The following is a 20,242-nucleotide window of genomic DNA, read 5'->3' on the forward strand; positions in this document are numbered from 1 at the left end:
TTGGGATTCAGCTTAACTATACCAGACCTGGAAGCACACAGAACTCCAAAGGTATTTGAAATAGTTTTTTTTTTTTTTTATTGAGGGGAAAAGCATAATACACACACACACACATACACACACACATAAGTGTTCACACACACACACAAGAACTACATAACAGGTGGGAGTGGTCAAGAGATGTAAGACTTTCATAATGGTAATACTTTACCTAGGTGGATCTTGATTCCAATTGCTGAGGGTTCGAAATGGGAAGAGAAGTCAGGAGTTCATGAGACAAATGGGTTTGGCGGCTGCATTGAGGTGCTTAGCCATGTAAACCGACAGACTGTCTGTCTGTAATTGGAATGAAGTCAAACAACAGCCAGTCAGGGCAGATATTTATGCTGTAATTGTTGCTTGGAGGCAGAAACCGAGTGTCCGAAAGGGTTTAAATCACCTTAGAATGTGTCCTGGGGGAAGAATGGTCTGAAACCAAATTGAATGCAATGGGTGCTTGGAGCAAATAAATCAGACAAGAAGGATTAGCACACCGGCTCTCAGTCCTTCTTGGCTCTGAATTCCTATCGTGTTCACAAGCCAATATACAGCACAATCTGAGGGTGACACTCCCAGATGCAGCTCAACAATAACATAGCAGAGTACGGAAGCAAATATCCAGGTATAGATATTGGCAATGCACTGACCACTTTTTACACACAAAAAAAATCTATCTCGAGTTACAAAATAATACAAATATTTGCAAGCTTTCATCTCCGACTTCCGTGAACTTCACCATCTCTTGTACACAGAACTCCAGTCCAATCCACACCAATCTGCATGTGAGCTGTACACTGTATTGGTTGGGAGTCATCTCCTGGTGCCAAACAGCATGAAGTGACCTCTACAATTAGCTTGCATCATGCCTTGGGCTCTCACTCAGGACTCTATGGCAGCCTCACAGGATATGATGCCACCTGTCAATCAAAGTATTTTTGCACATGTTTCATGGAATATTTTTTCAACAGTCCTTTGACTATCTGCTTCCACTGATTCCCTCAAGGCAGTCCCCATCCAGTCTCTTCTTTGCTAGCTCCTATGAGTAAGGATACAATCATTCCATGGATTTAGAGCATAAGCAGCAGGGTCCTGCTTGGGTTACTCACAGCAAATTTATTAATTTAATCTCAAATAAGGAGAGGTTAATGAGGGCTAAATCGTGGGGTAACACCCTCCTGTCTTTAGTCTGATTTTCAGTCTCATCTGTCATTGTCCTTCTTTACAGAAAAACATCTGAGTCATGAGAGAGTCCACACAGGAAAGAAGTCACATAAATGCCAGCATTGTGGGAAACATTTTACTTACAAGTCAATCCTTGTCATGCATCGAAGAGTCCACACCGGACAGAAGGCATACAAATGCCAGCCTTGTGGGAAATGTTTTTCTTGGAAGTCAAACCTAGTGAAACATCAGAGAGGCCACACAGGAGAGAAGCCATACAAATGCCAGCATTGTGGGAAATGTTTTTCTTGGAAGTCAAACCTAGTGAAACATCAGAGAGGCCACACAGGAGAGAAGCCATACAAATGCCAGCATTGTGGGAAATGTTTTTCTTCTAAATCAGACCTAGTGAAACATCAGAGAATCCACACAGGAGAGAAGCCATACAAATGCCAGCATTGTGGGAAATGTTTTTCTCAGAAGTCAAACCTAGTGAGACATCAGAGAGTCCACACAGGAGAGAAGCCATACAAATGCCAGCATTGTGGGAAAGGTTTTTCTTCGAAGTCAGACCTAGTGACACATCAGAGAGTCCATACTGGAGAGAAGCCATACAAATGCCAGCATTGTGGGAAAGGTTTTTCTTCAAAGTCAGTCCTAGTGACACATCAGAGAGTCCATACTGGAGAGAATCCATACAAATGCCAGCATTGTGGGAAAGGTTCTGCTCGGAGCTCAACCCTAATGATACATCAGAGAGTCCACACAGGAGAGAAGCCATACAAATGCCAGCATTGTGGAAAATGTTTTTCTTCTAAATCAGACCTAGTGAAACATCAGAGAATCCACACAGGAGAGAAGCCATACAAATGCCAGCATTGTGGGACATGTTTTTCTTCAAAGTCAAACATAGTGACACATCAGAGAGTCCACACAGGAGAGAAGCCATACAAATGCCAGCATTGTGTGAAATGTTTTTCTTCAAAGGCGTACCTAAAGACACATCAGAGAGGCCACACAGGAGAGAAACCATACAAATGCCAGCATTGTGGGAAATGCTTTTCTGACAAGTCAGTCCAACTGAGACATGAGAGAGGCCACACAGGAGAGAAGCTACAGAAATCCCAGTATTGAACTAACATTATATTTGTCAAGAAGGAATACAAAGAATATATTTTTAATCCTGTGGTAATAAGAAAAAGCCCTTATGATTTTGTTTATTAGCTTTGTCTGTCCATATGTCTATTTATGTTTTAAAGTCATATTTTGTTAAGTTTAAGTTTTAATTGGTAATAGTATAGGTAATTGTTTTGGGTTGTATATTTGTCGTAGATTGTGGATTGCGGTATAGGTTAGGTAGATGAGGGGTGGGATTTGTTGCAGCTGGATAGAATGGGAATGGTATCTTTTGCAAAGTGTGAGATGTTGTCTGAAGAAAATTTTGGGGTATTAACAGAAAGGGCTAGTTTGTGGGAATGGCAAAGGGGGCCTTGTTACCTGTGGGGCATAGACTGTGGGAATTGGGGGTGAGGCTAGGTTTGGAAGAGGGTGATGTTGAACGTTTGGGGTTCTAATATATTGTTTGTATTGGAGTGGGCAGTTCTGGCTTAAACACTGGGTTTCTGTGTGTTCTCAATAAAGTTCTTTGCTATTTCAACACACTGGACTCTTTGATGCACAGAAGTTCTGAATTTGCCCAAAACTGACCCTTTCTTCTATCCTCAGTCCTCAGCTGCATTCCCAGCCCTAAGAACAGAAGGGGCACACACACACATATGTGCACAGAAACACACAAACATACAGGATACACAGAGAGAGCTATATTTCAAAACTAGAGCCTTTCTTTCCTGGCTTTCCCTCCTGAGTCCAGCTCTGCACCTTGGCCTCCATTGTGGTCTCCTCAAAGAAAGAAAGGAGGGAAGGAAGGGGAGGCCGCTGAACTCCCGGCGCATACCTTACTTTCCCGCAAAGGCCACCAGCGGAATAGGCAGCAGCATCTAGGCCCTGGCAATCCCTGCACATGCTGAGGAGGGGCCTTTGGGGCCATATGGGCATGCGCAGTCTCAGTCCCTGAAGCAATGGCTGCCCTCACAGTCTGTTCTGAGGAGGGAGGGATGTGAGGAGAGCCCTCGTTCTTTCAGAGGAATGGCTGCAGGGTCTTCTGGGGGGCCCTTGGGCTGTTATAAGAAGGAAGGAAGCCCCTCTTCTCCCCCAAGAGAAAGGCAGGCCTCCTCTCCCTCTTTCCTTCCCTGCCCCCTCCTTGGGGGATTCCTTGGGTACCAGGTACTTGGGGAGTTATTATGAGAAGAGAGAGCAGGGGGGACCCTTGGAGAGAGACATGACCATGGATGAGAGGAGGATCCAAAGGTAAAAAGGGCTTTGAGGAGCCCCTTCCCTCCTGGAAAGTGGGGCAGAGGAGAGACCCTCCCTTCTGATGCCACATTTGGGGAAGGGTTTTGTGCCAAATAGAAAGCATCACACAGGATAGGGTTCAATAGCATTGGAAACAAAAAAAAAATGGGGGGGGGAGAAGTTTTCTCTGGAGTCCTGGGGGGAGGGGGCTCTGGGGGAGGGAGAGAAGAGCCAAAATCTAGGCCAAAGCCAAGAGGAAGGAGACAGAGGGATCTCAAAGCTCTAGCAATTCCCTGGCAACCTGGGAACTAGGCTTAGAGGCCCACAGGATCCAGATTGGGCTCCCCCCTCAAATAATTACCTTTTTCTTCACAACAACCCTGCAGAGGAGGACCAACAGAGAGAGACCCACAGCCCCAGAAACACCCCCCCCCCCCAGTTCTGGGAGCATACTGAAATGGCCTTGGACCCCCTTGAAGGGATGTAATAATAATAATAATAATAATAATAATAATAATAATAATAATATATTCTGCCTTTTCTCAAAGGAATCAAAGCAGAGTACAGTAATAAAATAACATACAGTTTAAGAATTACTATTACGACCCCCAAACCCTCAACCCTCCTCCCAATTATAAGAATATTAATCAACCGCTAAAAAGCTATTTTTTAAAAGTTTCTTTAGAATAAAGTATAACAAATTAAGAATAAAGAAAGAAATAAGAGAACATATAACTAAACTAAAGATTGACTAGAAATGCCCATAACCAATCTGGCTGCCATATTCTGTGCCAATTGAAGTTTATGAACTTGGCACAAGGGTAGCCCCAGGTAGAGTGCATTACAGAAGTCGAGCCAAGAGGTGACCAGCGCATGTACTACTGTTTCAAGGTCTCACCGCTCCAGGATGCGGCGCAGTTGGCATATCAGCCGAAGCTGATAACAAGTGCTCCTGACCTTTGCATCCACCTGAGCCATCAGATGAAGTGATGAATCCAGGAGCATTCCCAAACTGCGGACAGAGTCTTTCAGGGGAAGTGTGAACCCATCCAGAACTGGCTGACATAACTCCATTCCTGGATTAGGGGTCTCCATTACAAGTACCACTTGGATTCCATTTGAGTTTGTTTTCCCTCATCCAGTTCATTACTGCATTAAGACAGGCATTCAGAGGAGAGACGCCATCCTTAGTCACTGCATCAGTAGGAGATGGACAGGTTGCATACCTGTAACAGTATTTCATTTCAAATGAATAAATGCATGAATAAAGGGATTCGTGACATATTTTGACTTCAGGCTGGTGCTCCTTCCCTGAATGAGACTGGCCCATTGCGACCTCAGGCTGGTGCTCCTTGCCTGCAGCAATGAGATGGGACCATTGTGAATTTAGGCTAATGCTGCTTACCTGAAGGTTTGAGACATGACCATTTCAACCTGAGGCTGATGCTTCTTGCCTGAAACACTGAGACTGGCCCATTGTGATCTCAGGCTGATTCTTGTTGCCTGAGAGATTGAGACTGGCCCATTTTGACTTCAGTCTGATGCTCCTTGGATGGAGGATTGAGACGGTACTATTGTGACTTCAGGGTGGTGCTCTTTACCTGAAGGATTGAGACTGGCCCATTGCAACCTCAGGCTGATGTTCCTTGCCTGAAAGGTTGAGACGGGAGAATTGTCACTTCAGACTGGTGCTGTATACCTGAAGGATTGGGACTGGCCCATTGTGTGTCAGAAACAGGGTATAAGGGTTCTTTCATAAAGGGTAAAAATATTAGGATTTCATTATTATAGTTAACGTAGGAGTTATAGTTGTCGTTCATAGTAGGTAGTGTAGAGTGATGGGTTATAGAAAGCATGTGGTGGGAAATTTTAGAAAGACAGAACAGTGCTCTTCACGGTGCGACTGTCTGGGAGAAGGGAAGGGAAGGATAGACAACCTTGGTATCTATGAAACCTCCGCTTGTGTTGCTTTAGCTTGGGAATTGGGGGCTGGCTAGTTGAGCAAGTTCCTTTGGACTTCAGACTTTGCAAAAAGGTGTTAATGGATGTTTCTGCCTAGATTCATTAATAAAGCTTCTTTTGTTTCAAATGAGTTTGATTTTTTGAGCACAGGACTGACTCTAGATCTCACATTGCAACTTCAGGCTGATGGCCCTTGCCTGAGAGATTGAGACTGTCCCATTGTGACCTCAGTCTGCTGCTCCTTACCTGAAGGATTGAGACAGGACTATTGTGATCTCACTCTGAAGTTCCTTGCCTGAAAGACTGAGATGGGACTATTATGATTTAAGGCTGGTTCTCCTTACTTGCAGGAATAAGATGGGACACTTATCACTCCAGACCTGGTGGATTGATACTGGTCCATTATGACCTCGGGTTGACGCTCAATGCCTGAAAGATCGAGACTGGTGCAGTGTGACTTCAGGCTGTTGCTCCTTTCCTGATGGATTGAGAAAGTACTATTGTGAGAGAGACAATGATCATATAACAAATTGGGAAGCGTTGAAAGCCGCGTTAAGAGGGTTTTTTAAATAAAACTTAATGTGGAATACAAGAGAAAAAGCCAAGAAAAGACTCAGAAAATTCAAGAAGAGCTGAAGGAGAAGGAAAAGGCTCTCCAAAAAAAACCCATCCGATATACAGACAAATAAAGAGATTAAACTCCTACAAAAACAACTCTCTATTGTGCTAATTGAAGAGATGGAGAACAAGCTTAAATATCTCAAATTAAATAATTTCCAACAGTCTAATAAACCGGGGAAGCGGTTATCTTATAAACTTAGGGAAAAGAAAGAAAGGAAGATGATAACGAAGATTCAAGTTGGTAAGAGGATGGTCACAGAACAAAGCAAAATAAAAAAGGCTCATCATAAATGATATGGGAAATTGTATAACCAAGAGGAAGAAGATTTGGACAAGATGAATTCCTATTTACAAAACACTGAATTGCCTAAAATAACTACAGGACAAAAAAAACTTTTGAACCAACCAATAACTGCGACCAAAGTCCTAAACGCTATTAAATGAAGTAAATCAGGCAGTGCTCCTGGTCCAGAGGGTTTCCCTGCCTTGTACTATAAGACATTTCAGTTAGAACTAATAGATCCACTAAGAAACATGATGAACAGTATAAGAGAAGACACTTTTCCACCAACCTGGAAAGAGGCAGTAATTTCCTTGATACCCAAAGATGAAAGAGACCCAACACAACTAAAGAACTATAGGCCGATTTCTCTACTCAGTAATGACTATAAGCTGTATGCAAGTATCTTGGCAGAGAGAATTAAAGAAATAGTACCATTAGTGATACATAGAGATCAAAGAGGGTTCATCCCCAAAAGATATATTAAAGATAACATTAGGCATTTTGGAGATTTGATTATAACGAAGTTAATACTGATAAGAAATTGGCTGCCTTTTTTTGATATTGAAAAGGCTTTTGATAACGTTTCATGGAATTTGTTATTTGGTGTTATGCAAAAGTTGGAACTGGGGATAGGATTTTAAGTTGGGTACAAGCCATATATCAATAACAACATGCAAGACTTAATGTGAATGGAGAGAGATCTGAAATGATAAACATCTACAAAGGTACCAGGCAGGGATGGCCTTTGTCTCTTTACTTTTTGTGGCGATTATGGAAGTGCTGCTACAAAATATAACTTGAAGATTAAGGGAATAAAGATTAAAGGAACTGAACACTAAACCCGGGAATTTGCGGATGACCTTATGGTAACTATTAGTGATCCCATTAATGACTCTAAAGCGCTAATAAAGGTATTCAAGGATTTTGAATTAATTTCAGGACTGAAATTAAATAAAGATGAAACATCGATACTAACTAAAAATATGACGATATCAGAAGTAAAAGAGTTAGAATCAATTACAGGTTTTAACTCAAGTAAAAGAACTAAATATCTAGGAATTTGGGTCTCTGATTTATTCCCGAATAACTATGAAAGATTGTGGTCCAGTGTTAAAAAGGATTTAGGAAATTGGAAAACCTTGAATCTATCACTGTTGGGAAGAATTGCTGTGGTCAAAATGAATATATTGCCAAGATTTCTTTCTTTATTTCAATCTATCCCAATTATTGCAAATGAAAATCCATTTGTAGAATGGCAAAAGGGCTTGTCTAAGTTTATCTGGAAGGGTAAGAAAGCAAGAGTGAAAATGAAATACCTTCAGGGTTCAAGAGAGAGACTTGCCATGCCAAATCTCAACGTATATTACGATGAAGCCTGTCTTTCGTGGTTAAAAGATTGGATCATTCTAAAAGAGGAGGATTTATTAAATCTGGAAAGCGTGAATTTGAGATTTGTCTGGCACTCCTACCTATTTTATGACAAGGATAAAGTAAACCGGGACTTTAATAATCACATTGTGAGACACGCTCTACTCAGAACTTGGAAAGAATACCAAAAACGAATATGTCCTAAAATCCCCGTTTGGGCATCTGCCCATGAAGCCCTTTTTAAATATAACCCTAAGAAAGAGAGTTGGGTTATCTATGAAGATTTGATGGTGATAAATAATAATGGATATGAGATAAAGACATGGGGAAACCTTACTGAAGAAGGGCATCAAATATTGTGGTTCTTTTACAGACAGCTAAGGGAATGATTTCTTATGGACAAAAACAGTATGAGATTGGTAAAGTAGAGATTGTGAGATAGAGCGGGAGTTATTGCTAAATAAAGATGCCTTATTGTCAAGACTGTATAAACGTATTCTTAAAATGTATATGGAAGAAGAAGTTGTCAAAGACAATATGATTAAGTGGTCCCAAAACTTTGGTTTTTCTATTCAATTTGACCAATGGGAATATATGTGGATAAAGCGACTGAAATATACCTGTAGCCAGAACCTTAGAGAAAACAACTATTGTAAAGTCTACTTCCAATGGTACCTAACTCTGCTTAGGATCAGCAAAATGTATACTAATTGTACCAACCTGTGTTGGAAATGTGGGAAAGAGCAAGGCTGAATCTCTCACATGCGCTGGACTTGTCGGGAAGCATGTAAACCTTGGAAATCAATCTTCTTTGAAGTCAAGAAAACAACTGCCATAACTCTGAAGTCTTTTTGTGAAATATAATTGATCTTGATTTAGAGAGTAAATATGGTAAAATATTATTTTATATGTTATCAGCAGCAAGAATAGTCTGCACCCAGAAATGGAAGCTGAAAGAAATCCCTACTAAAGAGGACTGGATGTTTAAGTGATTAGACACGATGGAGATGGACAAGCTCTCGAGAGCAATCAGGAATGGATCCAAGAATGTATATAAAGAAGATTGGAATGACATTATGCTCTTCCTCCAAAAAGAATGGGGGGGAAACGCTGTTCTGGGTAGAGATTCAGTTGAAGTGGAAGTAAAGGTTCGTTTCTCAGGGTGATAACAGCTGACAGAATGTATATGTGTATATTGGTTAACTCTAATGATATGTAATTTAGAGATCAACTTGAAAGCAGTTAACAACAACAACAACAATAAAAGAATTGGTGCTTAGGTGATGCCTATCTACTGACTGTATGAACTGCTCAAACATCAAAGTAAGTAAAGCTGTAGTAACTGAAGCATGATTGACTGAGTTGAGTAAGATCTGGAAATTGTTGTGTGTTTATCTTCTTACAGTAGCCACCAAAATCTCTCATGCAGTGAACTTTAAGGTGGAAGTTTTATAAAAATTGGCATTGTGGACTGATTTTCAATGACCCCGCTTTGATGTCTTACTAAATATTTGTAGAGCCCTAAGCACCTTAACTGAGACTTTCTTTAGTCTCCAGTCCAAGCAGACGCCAGTTCATCCCTTGTTTACCTTCAGCAGTATTCCCCAAACATTTTTGAGCTCTTCACATCAGATTACAAGATGATAAAAATTTACACATGATTGTGGAATGATCCAGCCTGAAATTTGATACCACTGGGATTGTGAGTGGATGGAAACACCCACATGTTTTATGTCAAGCTGAGAATTTAAAGGCAAGACTTTGTTTTAAAAACGAACATATAAGATTAATTAATCATCATTCAGAAAGTTATCTTTTAGAAAATTACGATGTTTTAAATACCCATGCTGTTAATACCCTTGCCTCAGTTTCAGCATGAAATAGCTAAAATGTACAGTATAATGGAAAGCTATAATTGATATAATTGATTTAGAGGGTACGCCGCTTCCGGCTTCGTTTGTGAGGCGTTTCTGAGCGTCCAGGAGACTAGGAGTAGTTTGGATGCAGTTTAGAAGCGGTTTAGTTGTCGTTAGGCAGAAACCCTTGAAGTGTTTGTGTAATGACTGGGCTCCAGTCAATGGAGGTCTTCTTCAGGCAGTAAAGGCAGGTTTATGCAAATGCAGAATGACATCACTGCTACGGAAGGCTCTCTTGACCAATCAGAAAGCAAGATAAAGGTTCTTCTGGAAGCTTCCGTGAGAAGGAGATATAAGGCCTGAGAGACCAAGAGACAGTTGGGGGAATTGTGTCGGTTGGAGATCGAGAGAGAGAGAGTTAAAGAGCGGATCTTGGAAGTTAGTCTCAGAATTGGACGCTTAGGTCTATTTATTATTTTAATAGCTTGTATGAATATGAATATTATATTCTTACAAATATTGTACCTGCAAGATTCTTAATATCTTGTATGACTTATATTTCAGTTATATTTTGTTATTTATTAGAGTATCTACTACTCAACGCTCCTTATTTAAATGCTGCTTTAAATTCTGCCAACAGAATTAGGAGATGCATTGCAGGCTATGGACAGTTTGCGGCCAAGAGAAGTCCAAACACACGGCAGCAATAGTCCATAGGAGCTTCTTATTCAAGATGGATAAAGGCAATGTAAAAAGATCAAAGAGCTAATTGTTAAGTGTAAAAAAAGAAGAATTTAAGATTTCTAAAGGTAAATAGCAAGCTTTCCCACTATCACCCCTTTTGTTCATTCTGATCCTTGAAGCACTGAATAATAGGATAAGATTAGAAAATAAGATCAATGGAATAAAAATTAAAAACAATTGAGTTTAAAATGAGAGTCTTCTCAGATGATATTTGTATTCCTGGAGAACCCAGAAAAGAGCACAAGACAATTGATGGATGTAATAGTGGAATTGGAATATGTTTCAGGACTAAAAGTAAACAGAGACAAAACAACATTAATAACAAAAAATATGGGAAAAAGGAAGAACAAATCTTGTAAGAAATTAGTGGATTTAAAGTGGGAAATAAAGTTAAATATCTAGGAATAAATTTTACAAGTAAAAACTCAGATCTATTTCAGAATAACTATGAGACACATGGAAGGAAATCAGAAAAGACCTAGAAAAATGGGGGAAATTACACTTATCGCTATTAGGAAAAATGTCACTGATGCAAACGAGTTTCCTTCCTGAAATACTGTTTCTGTTCAAAGCGATACCCATCATCCAGAATGAAAAACCATTGAATCTATGGCAAAAAGAAACATCAAAATTTATTTGGAATTAAAAAAAGAGCCAGGATAAAAAGAAAATACTTTGTGATGACAAAAGTAGAGGAGGGCTGGGTTTACCAAACTCAAAACTTTATTATGCTGCTTGTTGTTTAGTTTGGATTAGAGAATGGGTTTTGTTAGAGAATGAACAGCTGTTATGTCTGGAGGGTGAACATTTAAGATTTGGGTGGAATGGATACCTAATTTACGGTAAAGAGAAAGTTCATAAAGAAAGCTCAAATCATTTCGTAAGAAAAGCTCTATTGAAGATCTGGGGGGAAATCAAGTGTAGAATATGTCCAAAAATACCTTTATGGTGTTTGCCGCATGAGGCTCTTTTCAGGAGGAAAGGTATCCAGAAAACTAACTGGTTAAGATACAAGGATGTACTGAAAGAATCGCAAGGAAAACTAGAGATCAAAACACAAGAAGAACTTAAAGAATCTGGCCTAGATTGTCACTGGTATCTTTATTGTCAAATGAGGGAGAGGTTTAAAATAGATGTGAAATGAGAAGGAATACAAAATGAAACATGGGAATTGTGGAAGCCATGCTCCATGGTCATTCCATGCCTGATGAGAGTGTTGGGTGCGAGGCATTGGAGAAGCCTCCAGCTGTGTTTCTCTAGCCAGAAGCCTAAGGAAGGCCTTCTCCTCTGAGGGCCACTGGGGAGGTCAGGAGGTTTCAGCAGATGATGCGCTCATTTCACATCTAGCTACAGGGACATAGCCAGGGTCCTCTCCAATTCCCCATCCCCTGACCCCCCTCCACTCTCACAAGGCATGGAGTGTCAGGACCATGGAGAACAGGTCTGAGGAAATGACATGCATGTGGCCACTAGGTGGAGCTGTTGTGGAAGTCATTTACAGCTCTAGTGGCAGTTAATGTGTCAGCATTTAAACAGTGCGCCATTGGAATGTTGATGCAACTGTCAACTGTCATTCTCAACTGTCACTGAGGAAGAGTGAGACAGTGTGTGCCTCAGAGTGGGTTGTTACTGGTGTGGATGGTGGAGGGTGTCGAAGTATATAGTGTTGTACACAGTGGAACTTCTTATATGAATAAAAGCCTCATCTGAGAGAAGATTACAGTGTCTCTTTGCTCATTGAGAAAGTGACAGGTGTTTCTTCAGCTCAGAAGCTACTGACTACAGTCAAGGTGCATAATCTGGCGCCATACGTTAATGTGTTGCCTCACGTGCTGCGCAACATAGCAACATTAAAAGCGTTTTAACATGGAGTGTCTGTTTTGTAGGGGAGCTGCAGTGAATCTATGCTAGGTCCAGGGGGCTTTGTTTGGTGCAGAGGGAGAAGGGGATACCCACCTCTGCATTGGCCCAAATGAGGCATATGTCACCTGCGTATCTCACTAGCAGCATGCTGTTCTCTGTGTCTTTGAGTGATGCAGGGTTTCTTGACAAACCAAACCTAACCCTAGTCTCTTTTCTCAGGAACGTCATCTCACCTTCCTTGTATACAGCTAAGGGGCATATTTTACTGGAAGAGACACTAGTGCAGGGCTGCCAGGACCCCTCACTGCCCACCTGATGGCCAACACAGAGGCCAAGCGGAGAAAGTTCGGATCCAAGAGAAAGAGGCTGTCAAAGTACAGCAACTCTTTGGTGAGTCACCATCCTGACTATTAGTTTCATTTGTGTCACTGCTGGGCCAACTCATGAAAGCAAGTGGAGAACATATTGTCCCAGTTTGGCAGAGAAAGTCTTGGTTAATCCTCTGTCGCCCCACTTTTTCAGGGGCTTTCCAAAATGTCCTGGTTTCTCTCTCCTCCTCCCACTTTCCCTCTTCTCCTCAGCTCTCTTGAGTTGCTGCAAAATGACTTCCAAGAAGTTTGCACCCCATCAACTCAAAAGGGGGGAGAGGAGAGGAGATAAGTTGCCAGGATCTTCCCTTCCCAGGAGGCTGAGGCAAAAGCTAACTACTGTGCCCTTCCCTGCTTGTGTGATCTTCCTCATAAACAACTTTGGCCATCCTACCACCTTCTGGTGTTGCTTGTCCACATGTGCCTTGCTTTTCCTGTCTTCACACATGTTGGGGATATGGGAGACCATCTCTGAATCTAAATTGGGGGTGGGCCCAGTGGCTCTCAAGTCCAGAGTGCTCCTCAGAACTGTTTTTTGAAAAATGACATTTGCCTCTAAAATTTGGCAACAAATGGCTAAATGCACCATAATTCTTTTGTGGCTAAATGTACTCTATGTGTTTGGATAGTCAATATCCTAATCCATCCTCAGTATCCCAGCCATGGCCTAAATTATATTTTTATTATATTTTATATTATATTGAAAGGATTTAAACCAAATTGATCTCAAAGGCAGTAGCTTTTTGCTTGCTGAGAGAATTTAAAGTTTATTTCCTGGAATGAATTCTGAAGTGATGAAATACTAATATTTCGGATGCACCGTGTGCTTTCCTCCCCTTTTGCTTAGTCACTCTCTGGATGAGGGCTATTTTCTATTCCAGGTGACCTTTGCAGATGTGGCAGTATATTTCTCAGAGGATGAATGGAATCTGTTGACGAAGAAACAGAAACTTTTGTACAATTATGTAATGATAGACAATTATGAGAATGTGGCTTCTGTAGGTAAGGAACCTGAACCCATTGCTCTTTCTATAAAGACTAGGGGCCCTTTCTTACTATATTATCAGGTCACTATGGTTCCACTAGAATTATAGAGTCATTGAGTTGGAATAGACCACAAGGGCCATCCAGTTCAAGCCCCTTCTGCCATGCAGGGATACACATTGAAATCACCCCCAAGAGAGGGCCATCCAGCCTCTCTTTAAAGACCTCCAAAGAAGAGGACTCCACCAAACTCTAAGGGAGTATATTCCACTGTCACGAAGTTCCTCCTAATGTTTAGGTGGAACCTCTTTCCCTGTGGCTTGCATCCATTGTGATGTCTCCTTTTCTCTGTGTCAGCAAAAAGCAAGCCTGCTCCTTGCGCAACATGACACCCTTTCAAATATTTAAACATGGATATCATATCCACTCTTTATCTTCTTTTCTCCAGGCTAAACATAACCAGCTCTCTAAGCTGCTCCTCATAGAGCTTGATGGTTTCCAGAGCCTTCACCACTTTGGTTGCCCTCCTTTGGACATGCTCCAATTTGTCAACATCCTTTTTGGATTGTGGGGCCCAGAACCGGACACAGGATTATTCCAAGTGAGGCCTGACCAAAGCAGAATAGTGTGGCACTATTACTCCCCTTGATCTATAAACTATTCTTGTATTGATGCAGCCTAGAATCATATGGGCCTTTGTAGCTGCCGCATCACACTCTTGGCCCATGTTCAACTCTACTAGGAGTCATATTATTATTAATATTATTAACCTTTATTTATAAAGCGCTGTAAATCTACACAGCGCTGTACATGGAATCTTTTTAGTTAGACGGTTCCCTGCCCTCAGGCTTACAATCTAAGAAGACACGACACAAAAGGAGAAGGGAGTGGTGGTGGGGAATGGGATCAGGTCCAGCAGTTCTTCTCCACCTCCGAGGCCTGTACCAAGGCAGATGGACTGGAGGAAGGGCTTGGCTTCTTAATGTATGGTTAAAAGATTCCTTTGAAGCCTAGTTTAATTGTGATAGCAACATCCTGTAGAATATTTGAATCTGTAGTTCAGTCAGGCGTTATTGCGCTCCAGGTTCTAAGGATTCTAAAAACCCCATCCTAAACTGCCAATTCTAGGATTTTTTGGAAAGAAGTCATGGAGATTAATGCTTTTCACTCCCAAATGGTACTCAGCACATCCCTGAGCAAGTTTCTAACCTTTTATGGCCCTTCTTCCATCCTTTTAAGGCTCTGAAGAGTCTTCTTGGGGGAAAACTTCCCTTGGGCCTGCAATGGCTCAGAGAGGGCCCAATAGTGGCAAAATGGCCTCCACTTCCCCAAAGCCATTCTGCAGGTTGTTGGGGGCAAAATATTATTTCATTTCTTCTTCGTGGTCTCTGCGAATCATACAAATGGGTTTCACTGCGCCTGTGCAGTGCTGTTCGGAAACTTCTAGAATCACTGGGCAAAGTACACTTTGCAACATATGGCAACTTTTTGGCGGTAATTCCACCCATCCGTTATAGGTTTTGGCAATGCACTGACTACTGTCCACACTTAAAAGTAACTCACAGACACAGTTGATTTCACCCAAGTCCTTGGAGGTTTTCTATCCTGAGTTGCAAAATAATACAAATATTTGCAAGCTCTCTGACTTCCATCAACTTCACCATCTCTTGTACACACAACTCCAGTCCAATCCACGCCAATCCGCATGTGAGCTGTATACTGTATTAGTTGTGAGTCATCTAGTGCCAAACAGCATGAAGTGACCGCTGCAGTTATCATGCCTTGGTCTCTGAGTCAGACTCTATGGCAGTCTCACAGGAAATGATGCCACTTGTCAATCAAAATATTTTAAATCATGTTTAATGGAATATTTTTTCAACAGCCCTTTGACTATCTGCTTCAACCAATTCCCTTAAGGCAGTTCTACTACAATCTCTTCTTTGCTCCTGTCAGTAGGGATACAATTGTTCCATGGATTTCGGGACATCTGCAATAGTGTCATGCTTGGGTCACTCTTAGCAACTTTATTAATTTAATATCAAATAGGGAGGGTTCAACAAAGGCTAAATCTTGGGGTAACACCCTCCTCTCTTAATTCTGATACTCATTCTTGACTGTGATTGTCCTTCTTTACAGAAGAACTTGTGAGTCATGAGAGAGTCCACACAAGAAAGAAGTCACATAAATGCCAGCATTGTGGAAAAAATGTTGCTTGCAAGTCAGTCTTAGTCAAGCATCAGAGAGTCCATACAGGAGAGAAGCCATATAAATGCCAGCATTGCGGGAAATGTTTCTCTCAGAAGTCAAGCCTAGTGACACATCAGAGAGTCCACACTGGAGAGAAGCCATACAAATGCCAGCATTGTGGGAAATGTTTTTCTTCAAAGTCAGACCTAGTGAGACATCAGAGAGTCCACACAGGAGAGAAGCCATACAAATGCCAGCATTGTGGGAAAAGTTATGCCTACAAATCAGTCCTTGTCATGCATCAGAGAATCCACACAGGAGCAAAGCCATACAAATGCCAGCATTGTGGGAAATGTTTTTCTTCGAAGTCAGTCCAACTGATACATCAGAGAGTCCACACAGGAGAGAAGCCATACAAATGCCAGCATTGTGGGAAATGTTTTTCTTTGAAGTCAAGCCTAGTGACACATCAGAGAGTCCACACAGGAGAGAAGCCATACAAATGCCAGCATTGTGAGAAATGTTTTTCTTTGAAGTCAAACCTAGTGAAACATCAGAGAGTCCACACAGGAGAAAAGCCTTACAAATGCCAGCATTGTGGGAAATGTTTTTCTTCAAAGGGACACCTAGTGAAACATCAGAGAGTCCACACAGGAGAGAAGCCATACAAATGCCAGCATTGTGGGAAATGTCTCTCTCAGAAGTCAAGCCTAGTGAGACATCAGAGAGTCCACACAGGAGAGAAGCCACTCAAATCTCAGCAGTAAACTAACATTGTTTTTGTCAATAAGAAATACAAAAAGTATATTTTCAATCCAATGATGCAAAGAAATGCCCTTGTGATTTTGTGTGTTACGTTTGTCTGTCTATATCTCTGTTTATGTTTTAAAGTTATAGTTTGTTAAGTTTAATTGCTATTAGTATAGATAATTGCTTCAGGTTATAATACTGGCTGGGGATTATGGGTCATGGTATAGGTCAGCTAGATAGGGGGTGCTGGGATTTTTTTACAACTGGCTAGAATAGTTATGAGAATGATAGCTTTGGGAAAGTGTGGGATGTTGTCTGAAGAAAGGTGGGGGCAGGTATTAACAGAAAGGGGCTAGTTTCTGGGAATGGCAAAGGGGGCCTTGTTCCCTTTGGGGCATAGACTGTGCAACTGTGGAGGTGGGGGCTAGGTTTGGTAGAAGGTGGAGTTTTAGGTGTTGAGGTTTCAATGTATTCTTTGTCTTGGGGAGGGCAGTTCTGGTTTAAACACTGAATTTCTGATTATGTGTTCTCAATAAAGTTATTTGTTGTTTCAATGTGTTGGACTCTTTGATGCACAGAAGTTCTGAATTTGCACAAAATACACTTTATTCTCTCATCAGTCCTCAGCTCCATTCCCAGCCATAAGAAGAATAGAGGCAAACACACACAACCACATACCAAACAAACAGATAGAGCTATATGTACAAAGCAGAGCCTTCCTTCCTTCCCTTTCCCTCCTGAGTCCAGCTCCTCCTTGGACTCCATTCTGGCATCCTCCAAGTCTCCTCAAAGAAAAGAAGGAAGAAAGAGAGGAAGGAAGGAAGGGTGCACTCCTTCCCTTTCCGCAAAGGCTGCCTACGGAATAAGCCTCAGCAGCAGCAGCAAGGCCCTGGCGATCCCTGCGCATGCTCAGGAGGGGCCTTTGGGGCATGTGCACATGCTCAGTCTCAGGTCCTGAGGAAGCCATTGCTGCCCTCACAGTCTGTTCAGAGGGAGGAAGAGGTGGAAGTGGAGGAGAGATATGTATGAGAAAAAGGGGGCAGGGGGCACTTGAGGAGAGGCATGGCCATGGAGGGAGGGGGCAGGGTCCTTTAGATGTAAAAAGGGCTTTGAGGAGCCCCTGCCTCCTGGAAAGTGGGGCAGAGGAGAGACCCTCCCTCCCTTCCTCCTCATTTGGGGGGAGATAAGGGCTCGCAAGCCCCCCTCTTTGGTCTTCCAATGGGGGCACCCTCTTCATCTCTGGGAAGAGGGGAGCTCCCAGTCAAAAGACTTGTGACAAATAAAAAGCATCAGATAGCTTAGGCTTCAATAGCATTGGAAACAACAGCTTTCTGGGGGAAGGGGTTTTTCTTGGGGAAAGGGGCTCTGTCTGTGAGGGAGAGAAGAGCCCAGATTTAGGCCAAAGCCAAGAGCAGGCAGACAGAGGGAGCTCAAAGCCCCTTCTGGGGAGAGGGATACCCCCCTGGCAAATAGGCTTAGACACCCACAGGATCTGAATTAGCCCTCCCCCCCCCCCCACACACAATCCTTTCCTTACCCTTCACAACAACCCTGCAAAGATCAGTCATCCTCCTCTGGGAACATGCAGAAAGGACATGGAAGCCATTGTTAGTTCTTTGTCTGAAAGTCCCCTTCCTTGAAGGGATGGAGGTTAAAGGAAGGAAAGAAGGAAAGTGCCAAGGGAAGAGATGGCATAAAGGGGGCTGCTGAAAGACAGGGGGCATTTGGATAGGACCCCCTCAGCTGCCATTTTGGGAAAGAGGGCTCTGCCTCTGGACAGAGAGACGGAGAATGTGCTCATTTGGGGAAATGTTAGGGTCCCTCTATTGGGCCACATTCTCCTCTGCCCTGGAGCCTTCTTTTGAAGCCCCATAGACAGGGAAGATCTAGACCATGCCCTCCCCAGGAAAGGAAGCCCCCTCCCTTTGCAGGCCCCAAAGATGGAGGGAAGATAAGAAGATTATAAAGAGGGGAAATCCCCTGGAGTGGATGGATCTACAGCTAGATATTATAAAATATTTCAAGGGGAAGTAGTGGATCCACTATATAAATGGTTTAATTCTCTTAATGCAGAGGGGATTCCAGACTCATGGGAGCTAGCGAGTATCACTTTAATTCCTAAAGAAGGAAAGGACAGCTTGTTAATGACTAATTGTAGACCAATAAGTTTGCTGAACACTGATTATAAGAGATTCACACAAACACTTGCCAGCAGACTGTAGGGAATTTTGAATTCAACAATTGGGAAGGAGCAAAAGGGGTTTTTACCAGGCAGACAGATTAGGAACAATATCAGAACGATTATAAATTGTCTTGAATTTTACCAGGTCAATAATGAGAAAAAATGTGCCCTAATTGCTATTGACACGGAGAAAGCCTTCGACGGCATGAGATGGGATTTTTTGATAGAAGTGGTAAAAAGTATGGAAATGGGAGACAGTAAGGCAAATATATAATCGGCAAAGAGCTTAATTATCAACGGAGAAAGATCCCAAGGATGTATGATAAATAAGGGCACAAGGCAAGGATGCCCGATATCCCCGCTCTTATTCTTAGAAGTGATGGGAATTTTGATTTCCTCTATTAAATGTAATCCAAATATAAAAGGGATTAACAGGAAAGGAAAGGAAACCAAGATAAGAGCGTTTGCGGATGACGTGGTAACAGTTTTGGAGGACCCAAATCGGGGCAGAGAACCGCTGCTACAGGAGCTAAACAAATTCGGCAAATCCACAGGACAGAAAATCAATAAAGACAAGACAGTGTTGATAACTAGAAATATGACTGGAGAAGAGGTAGAGGAATGAAAGAGGAAACCGGGCTTCCAAGTAGGAAAGAAACTGAGGCGCTTAGGAATTTGGATTTCTAAAGACAATAATTATTTAGGGGTATGGAAAGACATAAGAGAAAATTTAAGGAGACGGAGCTGGTTAAATCTTTCACTACTAGGCAGAATTGCCATAATCAAAATGGCAATTCTACAGAAGATTATGTTTCTGCTACAAAATTTGCCAATAGAGATTAAGGATAAGATATTTAAAGGTTGGGAAGCCGAGCTAAAAAAATCCATATGGAAAGGACACAAACCTCGGATTAAATGGGAGGAGCTCAAAGATGCTTCAGAGAGAGGGGCTATTCGCTCCCAGACTTCAGATTATATTATTGGGCATGTAATCTAATTTGGATCCAAAGATGGATTAAATTAGAGGACAAAGAAATGCTTGATCTAGAGGATGTGCAGCTAATATTTGGTTGGCACGCCTTCTTATGTTATGAGAAGTCGGGGATGAATAAAGATGTCAATAATCATCCAATGAGGAAATCTTTACTACTCACTTGGAGCAAGATTAAAAAGACATTTTATTGTAAGTTACCCCTTCGGACATCGGCCCAGAAGGCACTCTTCGGTAGATGGAGAAGCATCAGTAATTGGCTCACTTACAAACATTGGCTTAAGAAGGATCAATCTGGGAATTGGCCGATAAGATCTAGGGAAGATCTTAACAAGGATGGACATAATAGACAGTGGTTTAATTCCTACCAGCTAAAACAAAGATTTCTGGTAGACAACAAAACAATAGGGATCGAAGCTAGACTAAACGAATTGGATGATTTGTTCTGGCAACCTGATAAGAAAAAGATATCCAAATGACACAAACTACTGTTGAGCAGGAATATGGAACAGGAGACTGTGAAAGAGTATA

At 41.9% G+C, this 20,242-nt stretch overlaps 1 pseudogene; it reads left to right on the top strand.

Moving 5' to 3' along the window:
* LOC149301601 (uncharacterized) overlaps positions 1 to 20,242 on the top strand; it is a 136,520-nt pseudogene that overhangs the window by 59,682 nt on the left and 56,596 nt on the right.

The sequence above is a fragment of the Sceloporus occidentalis genome, unplaced genomic scaffold, assembly GCF_023333645.1.
Source record: "Sceloporus occidentalis isolate IW3139 unplaced genomic scaffold, rSceOcc1.0.p SCAF_21, whole genome shotgun sequence".
NCBI lineage: Eukaryota > Metazoa > Chordata > Lepidosauria > Squamata > Phrynosomatidae > Sceloporus > Sceloporus occidentalis.